Below are 21,024 nucleotides of genomic sequence, written 5' to 3'. Positions count from 1 at the left end.
TGCTCGGCCAAGGTGCACCAAGATTTGGAGTTGGATCCATATTTCGGAATTGGGGTTTGTGTCATGCTCGGCTTTGACGTGTCGAGCTTCCAAAATTGGGGCTTAGCTCGACCGTATGCTGAGGAAAGGCCTTTTGCTGAAGGTTGGAGTCTGAGCTCTGGAATTGAAGTTGTGATGTTCAGCCACAGGGCACCGAGTTGCGAAGACAGGTTCCTTCGGGTTTGCCGAGCTGTAAAACTAAAGTCATCATGATTCATCCATGCCATGTCAGTCATTGTCGAGGAGTCTTTCGCTCGTCGACTGCAGAACTTAAATGAGAACCAAAGTTTCGATTCCCAAACCACTACCCCAGTTCTACTGTCGAGGAGGAGAGTCATCGGCCAGACTACGCCATGGCCTTGTAGCCTTAAGCAGCCTATCCGAGGACTTGAGTGGCCAAGCCGAAGGTCTGCGTCAAAGGCTGGACCGGTATTGCGGGTCTCCTTGTCAAAGGTTGGATTGGTATTGTAGTTGAACTGGTGTAATTAATAGGCATAGCTACTGCCTACTTAGGATGCCACATCAGTTTTTGAGGCTTTTCGTCGTACATTATTGGTCCGTCGATTGGTCTTCCAAGGCATTGTTAGAGGTGCTTCATCTGCACCATTGATCTCTTCTCGGTCCATACCCCCGAAGGTTATAAAAGGAAAGACAACGGATAGCTTGGCAACTAACACGGTAGATAGCTTGGTGGCCTTCACTCCTCCACTCTTTTGAATTGCTCGGTATGTCCTTTTCATCTCATCAGTCCTCTTCCTCTTCTGGGTCCTTCAGTTGTTCCAATTCCAGCTCTTCACATGGTTCGAACTACGAGCCCGAGCTAAGAGATGTTGTGGCTGCCAAAGTTGAGGAGGCTAAGGCTGGTCCCTTCGAGATGGATACAAAGCTTCCTCTATGGGCAGGTCATCGGTTTGGCACCATGCCCTGCATCTTGGCACCAAGGGATATGGCTCGGATCCGAGCTACATATGCTATTCCCATGGAATACCAAATGAGGTGTCCACTTCCCGGGGAGATGGCCATTGATCCTCAACCCAGTGAACTATGCGTTTATGAGCACAGTTTGGAGGTTGGGTTGTGGTTCCTATTGAGCAAAGGGTTCGTCGAGGTGCTAAACTGATACAAGGTGTTGTCAGTGCAGCTGATGCCAAACTCCTTTAGGTTCTTACTCGGACTTATGTCCTACTGTGTTGTCTGTGATGTCGATATGACCTTCGGGATGGTGAACTTTATGCTCCAGCTGAAACACCACCAGCAGGGGTACTATTACTTCTCCACTCGGTGGAACATTTGGTCATTAGTTGGGCCCCTTCCTCCGTGAAGCACTGGAAAGAGTCGTTCTTCTTAGTGTGCATTCCCAAGGGTCCCCCTTTTCCTACCAAGCTGCGGGAGCTGAGGACGACTCTGCTGCAGCCCCAATGGTCAGCACTCACTTGGGAGGAGAGGTTGGCCCTCAACATGATTCAAGAAATTGACGTTATTGCATACACATCCTCGAAGATATTGATGCTTGTTAGGCTGAGGAGAGGGTGGCTAGTTTGTTTCCTTTACTATTCGTTCATCGAGTTAAATTTATCTTATCTTTCTTTTACTTACATCGAGTATCTTGTGTTGTAGGTACAAGTATGGTTAGCGAGGAATAGATTGTTCACTGAATGAAGGCACTTCGACAAAGACAAGAGCAAGCCGATGTGCAACCAATAACTTGCCCCAAGATAGGAGAACAGCCACATTCCGTGAATAGGGGGCTCTTCGGCAATAGAGAGTCCAGCAATAGGAGGTTGAGGAGGACAACATTGTCGTGGTTGACCCTATAGGGGTTCGTCGTCCCATAGGCACATCTGTAACTAAGGCAGGCAGTAGCTTGGGTCTACACATGCCGAGGTGGTCGGCTTGTTTGGATGACAATGTGGAGATGCCTGGGGTTCCTGAGTAGTTATTGCGGGGAATCATGACAATGTCAATAGCTTGGGAACCAATCGAGGTCGGCAACGGAGCACTAGAGTGTGCACTACTATGGTCTATGGCCTAGGTCTCCTCTTCTTATTCCTTGTGTTTCATTCTCTTTCTTAGTATACTTATCATGTTTGTCTACAAAATGCTTGTTTGGCGATCACGCTAGTTGGTCATCTTAAAGACCTCCAATCATCGTACGAATGGTAACACTCTATGTATCTATGGCAGAAGGCCCAGTTGGCCGAGCTACTAGCTGCTCGGGAGAGATCGGCCACTCTTGAGAGGGAGGTTGCCAAGCTAAAGGTATAGTTGGCCAAGTAGGCCAGCCTCGTCCAGGAGCTGAAGTGAGAGATCGCCAAGCTTAAGGCAGAGAAAGACAGGTTGAGGCAAGAGGCTACTAAGGAGGCAATCAACTAGTACAAGGTGTTAGAGGAGATGCAACTACAGATGGACGAATACACCAAAGCTTCCTTTGCGGCTAGGATCAACCTCTTTTGTCGAATGATCCTTCGCCGCCATCCGGAGTCGGCCGATGAGTCACAGGGCTAGGGTGCTTTCAATCCGGATTATTCGCAAGGATCCACCAAGGGAGCTGATGTTGAGGTCAAAGCCATTAATGGTGTTGCTAACTCTACTGTCGAGGATAGAGCGACTTCCTTCTCTCTCTTTTTTCTATTGTTTTGTTTTTTTGGGGGGCTTGGTATGCCAAGCCTTAAGTGATGTAATGAACATTTTTGAGTTAAATATTTAGTGTTTCTTCTGTCAACCCATATGTTGCTATCCTAATGCCCTTTTCTTTTTCCAGTCGAGGAAAATTTGGCCAGGCTATTATGTGTGTTGGGTTGGGCTATGCCTCGGCATCTTATTATACAATATTCTGTTGGCCTTATTGCACCATTTTCTGTTGGCTGGGTAGGTTGTGCCTTGGGTGACCTCTTTGTACTCCTATGATTTTAGTTCGTTGGTTGAGGCATAGCCAACCAAGCAACAACTCAGCATCCCTAGTCTTCTGCCGATCGAGATGTAGTTGTTCAAGGCATAGCTAGATGGGTTATGCCTTGGCATCCCTAGTCTTGTCGTGATCAAGGTGTAGTTGGTCAACGCATAGCCAGCCGAGTTATGCCTCATCATCCCCGCTCTTGTGCCGACCAAGGTGTGGTTACCCGAGATCTTTCATTTTCTGAGTTCTCAACCATGGGACACTCTGTTTCCGATCACATGAGCCTTTGGGGCCCTTCTAGGGCTAGCCATTTCCCAACTAGCTTGGTTATTATGCTGGCAGATGTGCAGAGTTCCTCAACCACCCTCAGGCCTTGGTGGGCGGGGGCGCTATTCCTCCATGTCTAGGCTTAGTCGTTGTCAGTTGAGTCGGGTAGCTTAGTCAGTGATACACTACTGAGCTAGGCATAATGGGCTCAGCTATTCGGGGATTGGTGGAGTTAACTCGTTTGGTAGTGCTGCTCAGCTTGTGTATGTACAGTGTGTGCGGTGGGTGTGTGCGCGCCTTGGGGTCAAAGCTATAGCTTAAAAGGAAGGAAACTTTTATTACTTGCAAGTTTACTGTTAGTACATCTTGAGATTTCCCGAGTTCCAACTCCTTAATATTAGTCAGCCATCTAGGTCTTCGAGCCTATAGGTGCTTGGGCCCAAGACCTTGGTGACTCTATATGGCCCTTCCCAATTCAGTCTGAGCTTTCCTTCTCTAGGCACGGGTACTATGACTTTGTAGAGGATGAGGTCACCATCCTCTGCTATTGTGCTATTATCTTGACATATGCTCAGACCCGGGCTTCCTCAATCAGGTCTAACTCTATGAGAAGGTCCTCGTCATTCTGGTCTCCATTGAAGAGCTCTGTCTGGAGGGTTGGAGAACCAATCTCTACAAGAACCATAGCCTTGGCCCTGTAGGTCAGGCTAAAGAGGGTCTCACCGGTGGCTGCCCCACGGAGTAGTCCTGTATGCCCAAAGTATGCTCAACGGTTCCTTAGCCCACCTCCCCTTGGCCTGGTCTAGCCGAGTCTTCAGGCCGTGCAACAAGGTTTGGTTGGTCAACTTAGTCTACCCTTTGCTTTGGGGTCAGTGTACAGTCGTGGTCTGATGGTCGATCTTCAGGTCAAAGCAGATGCTTCAAACTTTCGATTAGTGAACTATGCCCCATTATCTGTGATGAGGATGTGTGGAATATTGAATCAGTAGACAATACTTTGCCAGAAAAGTTTCAGGCATTATGCACAGTAATGCGTGCTAGAGCTTCAACTTCTACTCATTTGGCAAAGTAATCCACCGCCATGAGGAGGAACTTCTTTTGAGCAATCACAATGGGAAAGGGGCCGACAATGTTCATCCCCCATTGCACAAACAACTATGGGCTAGTGATTGGCTTCAGGGGGACTGCAGGCTTGTGGTGGAGATTGGAGTGTCGTTAGTAACTGTCGCATCTCCAAACCAATTGGGCCACATCCTGTTTCACCGTCGGCTAGAAATAACCTTGCCGGAGTGCCTTGTATGCTAGCGTGTGTGCACCAAGATGGTCTCCACAAATGGCTTTGTGGATTTCCCTAAGGACGTAGTCTACCTCGGATAGGGAGAGTCATTTCAAGTAGGGGGGAGTATGTGACCAGCGGTAGAGTTGACCCTGTATAAGGCAATACTGGTCTGATGTGTGTTGGAGTTTCTTTGCTTTTGTCCAATCTTCTGGAAGTGTGCCATTGCGAAGGTACTGTGTTATAGGGTCCATCCAGGATGGGTTGTGCTGTACCGGGAGGACGAGGAGAGTTGTCTACGTGATGCTCGACTAGGCCAGGGTGTCCAACCGACCTGATTTGCTAAGGTTGGTTCTTAGGGAGCTGGCCAACTTGGATAGTGCATCAGCTCTTATTTTCTCAGGTCGAGGAATCTACTGGATGTTGAAGTGCTCAAGTCGGTGGATGAGCTCCTGCACCTTCTGTAGGTAACTTACCATCGTGGACATTCTCGTCTAAATATGTCTATGGATCTGGTTGACTACCAATTGAGAGTCACTGAAGGATTCTATTCTTTGAGCTCTCAGGTATAGGGCGAGGCATAGCCCAGTGATCAAAACCTCATACTCAACCTCATTGTTGGATGCTTTAAACTCGAATCTGAGGGCATGCTCTAACACTTTGTCATCCGGGCCAAGGAGAATAAGATTGGATCTACTACCTTGGTGATTGGATGAATCGTCCATGTGTAGGGTCCATATAAAGAACGGCGGGGCAGGATACTTGGTGGTGAACGTGCATTCGACAATGAAGTTAGGTAGGGACTAAACTTTGATTGCAGGCCAGGGTGCATACTCGATGTTGAACTCACTGAACTCCACGCTCCATGATTAAGCGGCCATATGCTTCTAGCCTTTGGAGGACTTACCTAAGCAGTTGTTGGTGAGCATTCGAATAGTGTGGGCCTAAAAGTATGGTCTGAGCTTTCTGGACGAGGTGACCAAAGCCAAAGCTATTTTCTCCAAGTTAGAGTACCGAGTTTCTGCACCACCAAGGACTCCACTGGTATAGTAAATCGGCTTCTATACCCGGTCTTCCTCTTTGACTAGTACTAAGCTGACGACTTCATCCCCGACTGAGAAGTAAAGCAATAGCTCATCCCCAGGGCTCGGCTTGGTGAAGAGAGGCGGTGAACTTAGGTACCACTTTATCTCTTGAAAGGGTTCACATTCCATAGTCCATTGGAAGTCCTTCGGTTGTTTGAGGGCTTTGAAGAATGGCAGATTTACATTCCTTAGCTCGGCTTGGTCAATAAATAAATAGTTATAAATGCATTTAAATATAAATACACATGGAAACAACTTTATGCAGATTTACATCCAATGTCTTCCCCACAATTCCAAAAATGATCGGCCCTCTTTGTATATCAATTTCAGATATGCTAGCATGTGCAATTTGCAGTATCTATTTAAAGCAACTGCACAACCCATTAATGTGGTCCCTAATTAGATTTTTATTCTCTAACACAATCCATCATGTGAAAACTTATACACAATCCATCATGTGAAAACTTATTGGGCTTGAAGCATGAAGCATGAACAAGGGCAGTCCTATACCTTATACTGAAATTTAATTATAATGGGGTGACAAAGATTGAACATTATACCACTTACAAATAGGCTTTGATACCTTGGTAGATAACCATTCAACATAAAAGCTTAAGCTATTAGATAAGAGAAAAAAAAAACAAAAAAAAAAACAATAAACAAGAAAGTGAGCACACACAAAAACAAGAAAGTAAGCACACACATAGGAATTTTAACATGGGGACATTATAATCACACTAATTACTATGGCTGATACAATCTTGTTCACACACACCGCTATTCTATGTAAATGATATTCATAAATAAATAGAATAGGACAATAATTTTGCTTCCAAAACTTCAATCATTAAAAATAATGTGAGCATTGGGAAAATGGCTCACTTGGGCTAAATTTGGGGTCATCATCCATCAAATTAGGAAATTGAGGTGATGAAACCTCCGAGAATAGTATCAAAATCATTTTAGTTCAACAGTGACTCTAGAAGCTTGAGGCACCAACTAAACCAATCCGGGTCAGACTTGGATGTGAGAGGGAAAGGGTTAGGCACCGCTCTCCTGGGTTCAAAGGTTGGGCCCACATGGTGTCCCAAATAAGCACTACTACATATATGGAACCAAATAAGCACATGGTTTTAATTCACAGGATCCATCTAAGTAGAGAGTGTAACACTATACATTGCAGCTGAGGGAGAGTTCATTTCATGTCGAGTAGTGTTTGATCATTATGGAGTAAGAGATTAAGTGTAAGAGACTATTAAGGGTTGATTACCTAATGGGATTTATTTTACTTAAATCCATTATCCTTGGGTTCCCATAGGATGGCTAGATTCATGGATCGTTTAAGTGTAAATGTTGGGCCCATATTAAGCCCATAGTGATGTGCTTTGGGGTTCACAATGTTTAATAGTGAATTCGGCCAACCATTTTTACAAAGGATGAGTTGAACAAATGTGGATTTATGTGAAGTCATTATGGGTCCCACGCCACATAAATCAAACCTAAATTGACCATGCAATACCCTTGGGTCAGGAGCCTTATAAATGATGGGCTTAAGGCCCATAATTAATATGATTATTTTAGCTGCCATATGATAGCTTAATTTGTCATGTGACAAGGGGCAAATCTGGGTATGGAGCACCTAATCTTATAAGAAGATAAGGCATTATCTCTAATTAGAGTCCAGATCTGATTTAAATCTGGATTATCTCCTAATTAGATTAGTAGATAGCTCCATAAGAGATTATAAAAGAGGAGGGGTGAACCAATTCAAGACAGCTTCACATTTTTGCAATTTCTAGTTCACTTTGCACCCTTTTGTCTCTTAGTTTTTCCTAGTTCGACATCAACTTTTTGAGACTGATTTAGATTAGTTCTCCTCCAACTTTCAATAAAAAATCAAGGGATATCAGGCCCATCATCCTCAGTATGGTCTAAGCATTTGGATCTCAGTTTTATAGAAAACTGTGTTGTTGAACTGGCTTTAGGAATAACATTGCGCATTCTTTAGAGGGGACTGGTTTTACGACTGATTTAGATGTGAAATTCAACCATAGGGTTTGCATTTTTGGCATTCATATCAGATAAACATCTCTCTTTGATTAGTTTCAAATTTGGTTTGATTTAGTGTAAGACCGATCCTAAAAAATACAGTTTTTCAAAGCATAGGGATTTTGGTTCATAGAAGAATTAGGAAAATTTTGAAATTTCGATCATTCATCAAGCATGGTTCGGCCACTCATATAATGGATTGTAACACTTCCAACATTGTCAACCCATTTTAGGGTTATTGACCCCCCAATAGTTTAATTGATGTGTTTAGTGAGAGTTTGCCTCTATTACTAAGACATTTATTATAGGTTTAGTTTGTAGTTTTATTAGTTATTAATGATTCTTTTTAGATGAAAGAGTAAAATGACATTTTTGACACCAATGCCCATCACACCAATGAAAGAGTAAAATGAAAGCTATTTTGACTTTTACATAGTCAAGTGTAAAATCCTCACAAGAATGGTAGAGGAAGTTGGGGTGAGAATTCAGAAAAAAAAATTTCATAAAACAACTTCTTTCTGAGTAAAAGTTGGGGTGACTGATGGCAACTGAGTAAGGATCCAACCAGTCATCAAATATGTAAAGTTATCTTAGGGGTCGTTTGGCAAGTCTTTCTTGAAAGATTTTCTGGAAGCTTTAATAGTTGAAAGACGATGTGAGCTTTTGCATCAAGATCATAGGAACTTGAAAACCGTTTGGTTTAGTCATGCCTTTTTGTGTGAAGATGGATTGAAAAAAGGGGAAAAACTCAATTCGAATCTTTTTGAGAATAACCCAAAATGGACTTTCCGCATCTTTTCGGGATTGTGACTTTCAACAACTAGATCTTTTCCAACCAAACGAGAAAAGACCAAAATGTAAATTGCCTAAAAAACCGATAGCCCGCACAAAAAAACACACCAAATGAGGCTTTAGAAGGACTAACAATTTTATTTTATGCACAAAAAGACACACCAAGGCCAAGAGGCAGTTTTCTTCATCTTCTTTCTCTTCACTGAACAATTTTTCGAGACCACTGACGGAAGACATGTTGCTAGCCGTGAGGCTGGGGGTTGCAGGTTTTCTGAAATGTAGCCACAGACAAAGATCCTTCTACCTCTCCTCCACATTTGCTCCTTTTAAAATAGAGGAAATGGATGGTCCTATTCGTTGTGAATGATAATGCCACGTCTACACTTTTTCTAAGGGAAATTAACTGGGAATTTTTCCTTTTTTGGGAGTCCAGTACCACTTTGCTCATCAAATTTTAAAATACGACAATTTAATTTTATGACACACAATTCTATAGTTGGTGTTGACAGATAGAAAAGGCAATTCCCCTCTCCCCATTTTATTATTATTTTTTTCTATTTTCTTTATTTTTGAGCAAGTGAATATTACGACGACATGCATAATAGTTGGTCATCACCGACGTTTCTGACTTTCCTTCGTACCGACATAATGTCACATCAAAGCGTTATTATGTGGGCGTTAATTGACAATTCCTGTTTGGACAGAAGAGAGATAGATCGAAGACTGTTTTGTACAGTAAAGCAAAATATTTTGGAAAATTGGTGGTGGTTCTCCACCAAGCTGGCCGGATTCGTTTGTGTCTATATATGTAACTTTATTATAGGTTTATGTTCAATGATCAAAAGAAAGATATTTCACATTTTCACTTGTAGGAATTAAACTTACATCGACTAGTTAAATAAATCCTTGTTAACTATTTTTATACTCCTTATCTTATTCAATGGTTCCCAAAACGAAATTTCAAATATAATGCTCACCTTGACACCAAGTATTATTTAAGTCAAAACTTTTAAATAAAACTCATGCGCAATGCATGGGATTGAATGGAAATTCGATTACGTTTGGTTGAGAAATTTTGGTTTTACATTACTTTGTTATAGGCGATACATTCAAGTTTGATTAAATTGGCATGTAACACGTGGCATTCTTAGAGGGTAGCTTCTTCATCCTTTCATGAGGAAAAACTTTGGCTGTTGGCCTCTAACAACCTATACTGTTGTTGAGAGTGATGGAGGGTGATTTGACCCGATCCCTTGAGACGATTACACATGGACATGACTCAGGACAAATAACAAATCAACACCACAGCCTAACTGCGAATAAGTAACGAGCCCGCAGGATAGCTCGCTATGTCATAGTTTGCTATAGGGAGAGCTCGCTATAGCGCGAGCTCAAGGACCCCTGATTTACTAAAAGGGAATACTCCTAGAGTAAGTTTATCCTAGCTCGCGAGTTAGGGTAACCAGCTCACTCCAATACATAGGTAGAAAAACTGCCCCAAAAGCAGCCTTAAGAGGAATCACCTCGACGTACCCCTAGGAGCTTGCTACAAGGTAGCTTGCAATAGGATAGCTCGCTACAAGGTAGCTCGCGACTGAGAGACGCGATGTTTTCAGGTAGCTTCTATCTGACAAGACCGTACCCGTCAGACTGCGCCACACCTCCTGGCTGATGCGCAGTCCCTACCAGTTCAACAAACTACACCCACGTCTCTCGACAGATGGGGGCGTGCCTATCCTCTCGGGGCGCGGCACTCATCCGATTGGGTAGTACCCTACAACGGTTACCTGTGCAACCTTGGTAGATAACGGTTGCGACAAAGGCCCAGTGGTGGTTATGCCCGATTTGACAAGAATGCCCATATTTAAGAGCCCCTTAGTCGAAGGGGAGAAGGTATCTTGCACCTTGTATCTTGAATCTTATCTTACTTGAATTTTCTCTCGAGCTAATCTCAAGCACTTAGTGATCTAGTGCGACCTACACTCTTAGCCTTGTTTACACTCTTCACTATTTTCTCCAGCCTTCTAACTTAAGCATCGAAGTATTCCCATCGGGCAAATCCCCCGGGAATCCTTCATCGTTCTTCTTAGGTACAGTCCGTTGCCAGCTAAGAGCCAGTCAGCAACCAACTAGGAGTTCCCAGATTGCGCAACATCATTTGGCGTCGTCTATGGGAAACACTTCAAAAAGCCTTCCTCTAAGCTTCTATAGTTTCCCTTTGAAAACTTAGCATTCATGGTCTCCTCCAGCAACGCTAGACGTGGTGCCAACCAGAACACTTCTGGGGAGCAACCCCAACTCCCCACTGTTTTTAACGGACAGTTCACCGTCCCCCTCTATGTGAACGGGATTCCCAGTTTGAATGTGCCTCTGATAGTGGCACCCGTGAATGCTTCACTCCCTTCCACAGTTGGAGCAACCTTTGTTGAACCTTTGGCTATTCCCCTAGTGACCAACCCAAACCGGTTGGAAGACTTAGTGCAGTGCATGTGAGCCATGCAAGCTCAAATGTAGTAATTCCAGCAGTTCCAACTCTACCAACAACTAGTGTTGCATCAGGTCTCTTAGTACCAGTACCAACAACAGTTTCCTTCCTTGCCTCAGGCCTAGTAGCCGATTCCCCCTTGGCACCCGGCCACGAAGAAGACCAAGCCCTCCCGTCGGAGTGAACGAGAGCCAAGCCTCTTCCCATGGAAGAAAGGAGAGGCCAGCCACCCCCGCCTCGTAGACTATGGGAAGGTCGGGGGCCTCTCAGCCAATCAAGCCTGCATCGCCCCAGCACTTGCAGTTCGAGCTCCCACTCGCAGAGAACTCGTTCGAGGTCCTAGTCACAGGCTACAAGTAGGGCCCTTCGGTTTAGAGCTACCACTAGCAGTCCGAGCCCATTGAGCTCGACAACACTGAAGCATCAAGCACCAATGCTGAGCCAACAAAGCAGCAACGAAGACGCCGGCGAGCTCGCCGAACTGCTACCCGAGTCTCTCTTGAGCTCAAAGGTAAAGAGGAGGTGAGCTTAGGTGAAGTGAAAGCTATCCCTCTCCTCTTAGTTTCTTCCCCACTCTCTCCAGAACTCCTTTCTATCCCCATGCCAAGGGACTTCAAGCTCCCTCCACTGGACGCCTTTCAATCCTAGATGCACCTGGCAAGAGCCAGCAAATCCTGCATGTGTATGGCCTTCTCCACCACCTTCAAAGGGGTAGTCCGCACCTGGTACCAAAACCTCGTGCCCGATTCGGTAAGAAGTTGGGCGCAGTTCGTGCAAGTCTTTACCTCCCACTTTGTCACCAGCAAGAGGTTCCCAAGAACTCTAGAAAGCCTCTTTGGCATAGTTCAAAAGGAAGGGGAGTCCATTCGGAGTTACATCAAGCAGTTCAATGACGCTTATTTGCAGATACCCGATCTGGATCCCACAGTTCGCCTCACTACAGCCAAGCGAGGCATCACCCACAAAGAGTTCAAGTAGCATGTAGTTGTCAATCATCCCAAGACCGTGACCAAGTTCCTCAAGCTCGCAGATCGATTCATAGGGACAGAGGAAGAGATCAACCAGAAGGGCGAGCAGGCCCTTGAGAAAAGAAAGAGGGAACCAGAGCCCCTAGCTCAGGGCGACAACAAGAAGAAGAAGGACAAAGCTTGAGGGGTAAGGCTGGTTCAGCATTTCCAAGCTTCAGCAGCAGAAAGGGACTCTACGCCCCTCAACGCGAAGCGGGCCGAGATCCTCATGGCGATCAAGGATGCTTCGTATGTGAAATGGCCACCTCGGCTGAAGGCCGACCCTAATGTTAGAAATAAAAATTTGTATTGTAGTTTTCATAAAGACCACGGCCATAGTACTGGGAATTGTAAAAACCTCTGCGATGCGATAGAGGAGCTCATTCGTCACGGATATCTGAGAAATTTTATACAAAATAGTAATAGTAATAAAGCAGGTTGGCACGGGGAGTAGAGTAGAGATGCTCCCGAGTCTGGCAGGCAGGCAGAACAAATGTAGAAGCAGCCCCCTGAAGAGAGACAAGTTCGGGGGACCATCCATGTGATAGTTGGAGGTTTGATTGTGGCGGGCTGCACCTCAGCTACAGCTCGCATATCAGCTCGCGAGGCCGCCACGGAAGAACAAAACCCCCCAAAGTGGCCAAGGATGGAAGACCCCACCTTCTTCACTGAAGACGATGCACATGGGGTCCACTACCCCCATGATGATGTGCTCGTCATAAAGGTGAAGATCAACGACTTCGAAGTCAGGCGTGTCCTCGTTGACTCAGGCATCTCAGTGGACATCCTCTTCAAAGCAGCCTTCAACCAACTTCAGCTCCAAGAGAGCGACCTGAAGCCCATGAACACTCCACTTACTACTTGGCCATGAAGTTCCCCACCGACTTTGGAATTGGGATAGCGCGAGGTGACCAGCTCGAGTCTCACAAATGCTATGACACCGCCCTTAAAGGAAAAGCCAAGGTGGCCGATGACCTCGAGCTGGAGTGACATATGGAGCAGAGCGAGGAGCAGGCTGTGCCCACAAAAGAGACCGTCTCCATCCCAGCCTTGATGGAGGACCCAACCCGAACACTTCAGATTGATGCTTCCATTGAGGAGCCTCTGTGATCTAAACTGGTATGCTTTCTACTTGAAAATTTAGATGTTTTTGCATGGTCAGCGGCGGAAATGCCCGACATAGACCCTAGCATTATAACTCATAAGCTTAATACTAATCCTGTAGTTAGGCATGTTAGACAAAAGAAACGCTACCTAGCCCCAGAGCGATGGAGGGCAGTTGACGAGGAGGTCAGGAAGCTCCTTGTAGTCGATTTTATCAGGGAAGTCCATTACCCGAGATAGGTGGCCAACCCCGTTCTGGTGAAAAAGGCTAACGGTAAATGGCGCATGTGCGTCGACTACAGTGACCTGAACCGAGCCTGCCCAAAGGACTGCTTCCCACTTCCAAGGATCGACCATCTAGTGGATGCGACCTCGGGGAATGAGTTTCTGAGCTTTCTAGATGCTTACTCGGGCTACAACTAGATCAGGATGGACCCGACAGATGAAGAAAAGACTGCCTTCATAACCGAGCTTGGCCTATACTGCTACACGGTCATGCCCTTTGGGCTAAAACATGACGGGGCAACCTTTCAAAGACTTATAAACAAATTGTTTGAGCCATTGATTGGCCAAAAAGTAGAGTGTTATGTAGACGACATGGTCGTCAAAACCTAGTTTTCATGTGACTTAATACAAAGACTTGCATTTAATTTTTGAAATTCTGCATAGATTTAATATGAAGTTTAACCTGAAAAAGTGTCTTTGGTGTCAACTCGGGTAAATTCCTGGGATACATTGTTAACCAGCACGGCATTGAAGCCAATCTGGATAAAGTAAAGGCCATCTTAGACATGAGACCACCCCGAAAAATGAAGGAGGTTCAGAGGCTGAATGGCCGAATAGCCGCTCTGAGCCGCTTCATGTCCAAGTCAGTAGACCTTGCCTACCTTTCTTTAAGGCAATTAAAAGCAAAGGGTTTGAATGGACCCCAGATTGTTAGCTCGTGTTTGACGAGCTCAAAAAGTACCTCGCTAGCATACCAATCTTAACCCAGCCCAAAGAGGGCGATGTTTTAGAGTTGTACCTCTCGACAAGTGATGAAGAGGTCAGCTCGATACTAATAAAAGAGGTAGATCGGGTCCAACGACCTATCTACTATGTTAGTAAGGAGTTGTAGGGAGCAGAGACAAGTTATCTAGAGATAGAAAAGTTGGCCTACGCACTAGTTATTGCAGCCCGAAAGCTCCGGCCGTACTTCCAAGCTCATACTGTTATCGTCCTCACCAACAAACCTCTGAGGCAAGTTCTACTCAAGCCCGAGGTCTTTGGTCGATTGACGAAGTGGGCCATTGAGCTCAGCGAGTACGACCTCCAATACAAGTCGCGAACTGCTATTAAGGCCCAAGCCTTAGCAGACTTCATCGCGGAGTGCACTTTCAGCTTCAAAGTCCTTAGGCCGGTTGAGCACGAGGCCCCCAGTTTGGGCGATCTCAGAGCTCCCAAGCTGGTTGAGTCCGAGCACTGTGAGGTAGCAACTAGTGCGGCATCTCTCCTAGTTAGGCCAAGCACGAACATGGTGGAGAGGATGTCAAGGTTGAGGGGAAGACAGTACTCGTAAAACAGAGAAATAGTCCCAACTACGTTTTGGATGGAGTTGGGGTGAAGCTAGTCAATCATGACGTTGAAATGATTCAAAGCCTCCACTATCAGAGGATGCAGAGGAAGACGTAGGCTAGCCACAAACTGTTCCTGAAAAATCACTATCTTGTTGGGACCATGCTCCCAGGGAAAGTTACCAGAAGGGAGACTGTAGATGAGGTTCCGGGAAGGTTAAAATGAAGAACTAAAGACCTAAGTCTCTCCATCGACATGGAGGAGGGACCAAAGCGGTCGGGCTCCCTGCCCCAAGAAGTGGAAGCCATCTCACCGGAGGCCTCCCAAGCCTCCAGGGCCTGCCCCCAAGATCCTCCTGAGCTCGAGGGAGTGTCATCCTAGTTACCGTCTCGGGAATAGACGTGGTACGGATATCCAAACATATTGACAATATGATAAGACTCGCCAGAAAAGAAGAGACGGTGTTAACGAGAGAAGAGCTCAGGCAGCTAGATGGATACGCGACCTTAGAATCCGAAGACAAGGCAAGTTAGCATAAAAGAAAATGAGGCCTGGGGCCCTCCTATTTATAGCCATTGTGCCCTCAAACCAACAACTCGGATTGAGACAGATCTGACGATTCATAGTCAAGCTGACCGCACATCTTCTAAAACCGAAATGTGACTAGCTACACATCTCCCATGATTGAGGTAATGACGGTTGCACGACTTCCGGAGTTAAGAGCCGCTTTGGTGCATTTCTCGACATTCAAAAGGTCAGAAATCCCTTGACTTCTGCATGCACATTTAATGTGAGTAGTCAATCAAGTTTGAACTTCGATCAAATCCACCCGTCACACTTCATGAACTCCTCACGCTAAGGTAGCACCCTTAGCTCGAGGAGTGGGGGCAATTGATGGAAGGTGATTTGACCCGACCCCTTGAGACAATGACACGTGGACACCACTCAGCACGAGTAACAGCTCAGCACCACAGCCTGACTGCGACTAAGTAACGAGCCCGCAGGACAGCTCGCTATGTCATAGTTCGCTATAGGGGGAGCTCGCTATAGCGCGAGCTCAAGGACCCCCGATGTAGTAAAAGGGAATACTCCAAGACAAGTCTATCCCAGCTCACGAGCTAGGGTAACCAGCTCGCTTCAATACTTAGGCAGAAAAACTGCCCCAAAGGCAACATTAAGAGGAATCATCTCGAAGTACCCCTAGGAGATCGCTACAAGGTAGCTTGCGACTGAGAGACGCGATGTTTTCAGGAAGCTTCTATCTGACAAGACTGTACCCATCAGACTATGCAATGTCTCCTGGTTGACGATGCAGTCCCTGCCAATTCGACAGACTGCACCCACATCCCTCGACGGATGGTGGCATGCATGTCCTCCCGGGACGTGTCACTCATCCGATTGGGTAGTACCCTACAATGGTTACCTGCACAGCCTTGGCAGATAACGAATACAACAGAGGCCCAGTGGTGGTTACGTAGAGTAGTAGCACGACAATGCTGAAGAAGAGATCAAGAATCCCATTGGAATTCGACGCAGAGGTGGCGAATCATATCTCTGCATCTCTCTGCGATCGTGTCAAATGATAGTACAGCTCACGGCTCTGGCTGCAGAGTGAGATGGTGTACTGGATCTCCGATGCGGATTCGAAGGTCCAAGTATCAGAAGATGTGGTGTCTGATGTGTGAGTGCACCGAGACGATGTGGTAAAATAGGTATTTTAAAAAGATGATCATCTCTTTTACTTGTTCCGTTTTGGTCATTGTGGAATACTAAAAGATGCTAGGTCATGGAGACAGCATCATCAATGCCCAAAGAACACAAGGTCAGGAGGGTGAGGCTGGATTGCAAGGTTAGAGAGAAAACCACAAGACCAAATACTATGTGAGGCCGAGGTCCGAGGTTTGAGGAGCTACAAGGCAGAGATGTTAGAACCATCATATGAGGAGCCATAGAGGTACCTATTCAAAAAGATTAATGAGATAGTGAGGTTGCAAATCCCATAGGGCTACAAGGTCATAAATCTCACAAGGCTGCATGGCATTCATCCTACAAGGCTTTGAAGTCGTGGATCCTATAGGGTTGAAAATGACAAACTCAACCTCCTTATGAGGGAAAACACAACAAATAATACTATTGTCAACCCATTTTAGTGTCATTTAGTAAGACACCCCTTATATTTTAACCGATCAAGTCTGATCCAGTCCAATGTGAGTCCATTATAAATAAATCAGGTCCAATCCAATCTAATGAATATTTTGGTCCAATCTGGTCCAGTCCAATGTGAGTCCATTATATATAAATCAGGTCCAATCCAATCTAATGAATATTTTGGATCATTTTGGACTGGTCCAATTAATGTCTGGGCCATTTAATAACCTGTTCAAATTTGTTTTAATTATCCAAATTTGCTCAATTTACACTTATATTCTTATCTTTTATCAATGGATCAGATATTGGCTCAATCCAACCCAATCTAATATAAATTCATTATGGATGGACCATGTCCAACCCATTCCAATAAATACTTTGGACCATTAAATCTTGACTGATCTAATTCATATATGTTATTGGTCTATCCAATCCATCCAAATTGATTTTGGTTTGGATGGGTCCAATCCAAAACTGGTCCATTGACGCCCCTAATCATGGGGACTCAGGAGATAGCAGGAAATAGGAACTTTAGACTTGCTTTAGGAACGAGAGAATATATGTCCAGTGTTTTTGGAATTTGGGAAAGATTATACCAGATTGAAGCATGTGTTATTGGAAAATAAAATATGCACACCATAAAGATCAAACTGCATTTCATTCTTATTCGGATGCATAATTTAAAAAAGTCACAAACAAGTTCGAAGGTAAAAAAGAAAAAAAAAGGAACTAATTATTTGTGGAACTCCATAACCCAAGTATGGTAAGCATTGCAAACAATTTCACAACCAGCAAAGCCCGAGTCTATTGCCAAGGCCTCAAACTCATTTTGTGTCCTCTCTTTTCCTCCAGGGCAACAAGTTAGTACGACTAAATCATATGTGAAGGCGATATTAGAGCGGTAACTAGCTTCTGGAGCCATTGGAAGAATTGATTCAACAATGATCACTTTTCCTAACTTTGGTAGGGCTTTCCAACAGTTTCTCAAAATCTTTAAGCAGTCTTCATCATTCCAGTCATGAAGTATCCACTACAAAAATCACAAAAATTAAAATATATATATATATATATATATATTTGGAGACATTAAATCACAAAAGAACATATCCAGTCTATGTTTTATCACTTCCTTGATTTAAGGACTAATAGACATTATGACTTTCTTGATTTGTAAACTTTATTTGCTTTAAATGACTTGATACTACAAAGAGATTCATGGTGAATGTAATTCTCTTCTAGATATCGTGGGACATATCCATTCTACCCCTCTCAAGAACTAAAAGAAGAACTAACCTTCATAAAAATGGTTTCTCCTTTGGGGACATATTCAAACATATCTCCTCCAACATGTTTCACACCTGTCCCATGGTTACAAATACTTTTTGAGTTTCTGTTAGCTGTTAGAAATTAAACGAAGTAGAAAAGCTGGGTTTTTTCTACTAATAATTATCAAGCCAAGCCAAATAAAATTCTTACCAGGGTAGGATGGTGCTGCTTCTATCACATGAAGCAAATCAAAATTGATACCTTTGATTTGAGGATACCTAGATGTAATCATTTTTAGTGTGGTTCCATTCCCACCTCCCACGTCAACCACCTCTTTAAGACCTCCAAATCCCTTGTATGTGTCAAGAATCTTCTTCAAGACTATTGTGGTGTGACCTGACATTCCTTTATTAAAGAATTCGTTATACCTTGAATCTTTCTCACAGTACTGAAATAAGGTCATTCCATGTACCTTATGGAAAGGAATTCCACCTTCCAATATAACATCTCTCAGCTGGTACCTGCAAGCAGCGATAAAGTTCAGATAGAATGTAGTGTTTTTTTTTTTTTTTTCTCCTGGAAATACAGAATGCATGTCACATAAGGAGTGATGGTGGTGGTGGAATATTTTGCCCAAATCTGAGATCATAGCTCGGCAAGTAAGATCATACCAGCTATCAATGAGCGACTTGTCCTGATGCAGTAGAAGCAGGGGTCGAAGAGACACTCCGTCCTGGCTGTTGGTGAAAAATTTGCAGACAGGAGCCAAGCCATAACGCCTTTCCACTTGGTCATTGTCCCGTTTGACGAGAGAGCATTTAAGAACAGAGTAGCTCGTCAGTAGAGACAAGAGACGGTCGAGCATGGATGCTGCATCTGGGTTTTCAGTGTGAAGGTGCAAGGCAATCTCTGAGCCGAGAGGCACGCATCAGGGCCAGCTCTAGATATGATCTCGAACACATCTAGTTCTGTAGTGACTTTCAAGGCCATAGGAAGCACTGAAGCACTTGCCAATTGCATGGCCGCCAATATACAGTTTTCTTCTTCTTTCTCTTCATTTGGGGTTTCAAAGTGATTACTGAGGATTAAAGCCATACTCACTGTATAGTAGAACTAGAAAGAAAGCTACACAGTTAGAATAAAGATAATCCCTCTCTCACGGCTCACAATCTCACTGTTTATGAAATATATAGAGGCTCGTCCATGATGCTAATGACATGTGATGTGAATTATTGATATGATTTGTAGTTTGATGGCAACCAGGTATGCTTCTACTTATACTTTTGGTTTTTTTTTTTCTTTCTTAGCAACGAAAATATCTTCTTCTTTTTTTCTTTGATTAACAGAATTTCACTACACAAGTAAAAAAACAATAAAGCAAATACAAAAAACACCAAAAAAATGAAATTACTCTAATAGCTTAAGCTTTTATGTTGAATGATTATGTAGCAAGGTATCAAGCATAGATCTTACCTTTTCACTTCCTTTGACCTTCATTAAAATGAGCATGCTGAATCAACGTAATAATATAGGCAGGATGGAACTCAAAATTATTTTAATAAGACTGAAATCTTGATAAGATCAATTGCCGATTGGAATCAATCCCCGACCAAGTTGCTAGCAATTAGGTAAGGTTTTTAAATCTCATTTCAATCAATTTGCCCAGTGGGGTTTGGTCTCTTCAGATGAGTGGTTAGACGCATGCCCTTTGTCCTATTTCATAAATTGTTGATTAATTTTTTTTCTGTTCCTAAGGTTGTGTTTGGTTGCAAAATAAATTTGTATTGATGCAAAGTTATAGCAGTGCAAATGATTTGGGTGAAAATTTTGATTTATTTTTGTGCCAAATTTTACCTTATTTTCTTTGATTGTAGTTCAAATAAAATAAATAAGATGTGAAACAGAATAAAGTAAAGCGCAAAACAAAATTAAAACAAAATATGCATTAACCTTATTTGCACTCCTATGAATTTTTATACTAATGCAAACAATTTTGTGTTGCAACCAAAAGCAGCCTAAAGCTCAGTTTGAAAAGAGTAGACACAAATATACATGTAGGGTACAAAATCTTGTATTTTGTATGTATTTACACTACACAATTGTATTTGTACTCTTTTCAAACTGAGCCAAAGTAGTTAGTAGTACTGGTAAGTAATTTCTTTTTCTGGGGTTTCTCGTCTTTGCTCTGTTGTTTTTTTGCTTGTGGAGTGAAATTTTTTTAACCAAAGAAGAAAAAAAGAAGATATTTTCGTTGGTAACAAAGAAAAAAATAAACAAAAGTTTAGGTAGAAGCCTACCTAATGGCCGGTAGTGGTTGTCATCAAACTACATTTCTCATCACGCATTCATATGTCATTAGCATCATGGACGAGCCTCTATATATTTCAGAAATTATGAGATTGTGAGCCGTGAGAGAGAGATTATCTTTACTCTAACTGTGCAGCTTTCTTTCAAGTTCTGGTCTATAGTGAGTATGGCTTTTAATGTTACTCAATCCGAAGTGGTGTATGAACTAAGGAGAACAACCAGGTAGTCCTTGTTGATAGGGTGAGGCCGAGCTACAAAGATGAGATTGCGCTTTAAGACCTGTGACCAAGAAAGAAGTCAGAGGCCCAAGGAATTATCTCTAAGTAATCTCACGCTCAAGTCAGTAAGAAGTGGTAGGTGATCGGGCCGAGCTATGAGGATGTTGGTCCAACCTAAGTAGCAGTACTGGTCCCAGAAGTAGGATCCCTTACCTCGAGCATGGAGTACTTTTTTATGCCCAAAGATCCATATCCTGGCTGGAGGTACTCGGGATAGAGTCCCATTCCCTAGTGGAGTCATCTTTCCTTACTCCTCCTTATCTATAATTGTGCTCATCCGCATGACGTGTAATTGACATGGATGGAAGGATAAAACGGGGGCCACAATAATAGTATAGCTAGGCCAACATGGCCAAGCTAGGATGATGTGGCAGGGCGATAGCTAGGCGGCCATGTGTCTCGTAGGACCAGTTCAGCCATGACCCGTACACCACTCCCCTAGTTCTGAAGTTGAGGAATTAAGTAGTCCAA

General features: G+C 43.8%; 1 pseudogene; it reads right to left on the bottom strand.

Annotated features, from left to right (window-relative positions):
• Positions 1-17,343: 17,343 nt before the first annotated feature.
• Positions 17,344-19,108, bottom strand: LOC148851986 (caffeic acid 3-O-methyltransferase-like; annotated as a pseudogene).
• Positions 19,109-21,024: the final 1,916 nt, after the last annotated feature.

The sequence above is a fragment of the Nelumbo lutea genome, chromosome 5 (genome assembly GCF_056320005.1).
Source record: "Nelumbo lutea isolate HS-2025 chromosome 5, American lotus-T2T, whole genome shotgun sequence".
Taxonomy (NCBI): Eukaryota; Viridiplantae; Streptophyta; class Magnoliopsida; order Proteales; family Nelumbonaceae; genus Nelumbo; species Nelumbo lutea.
Note: the sequence above shows the minus strand (reverse complement) of the source record. Positions and strands in the feature narration are given on the sequence as shown.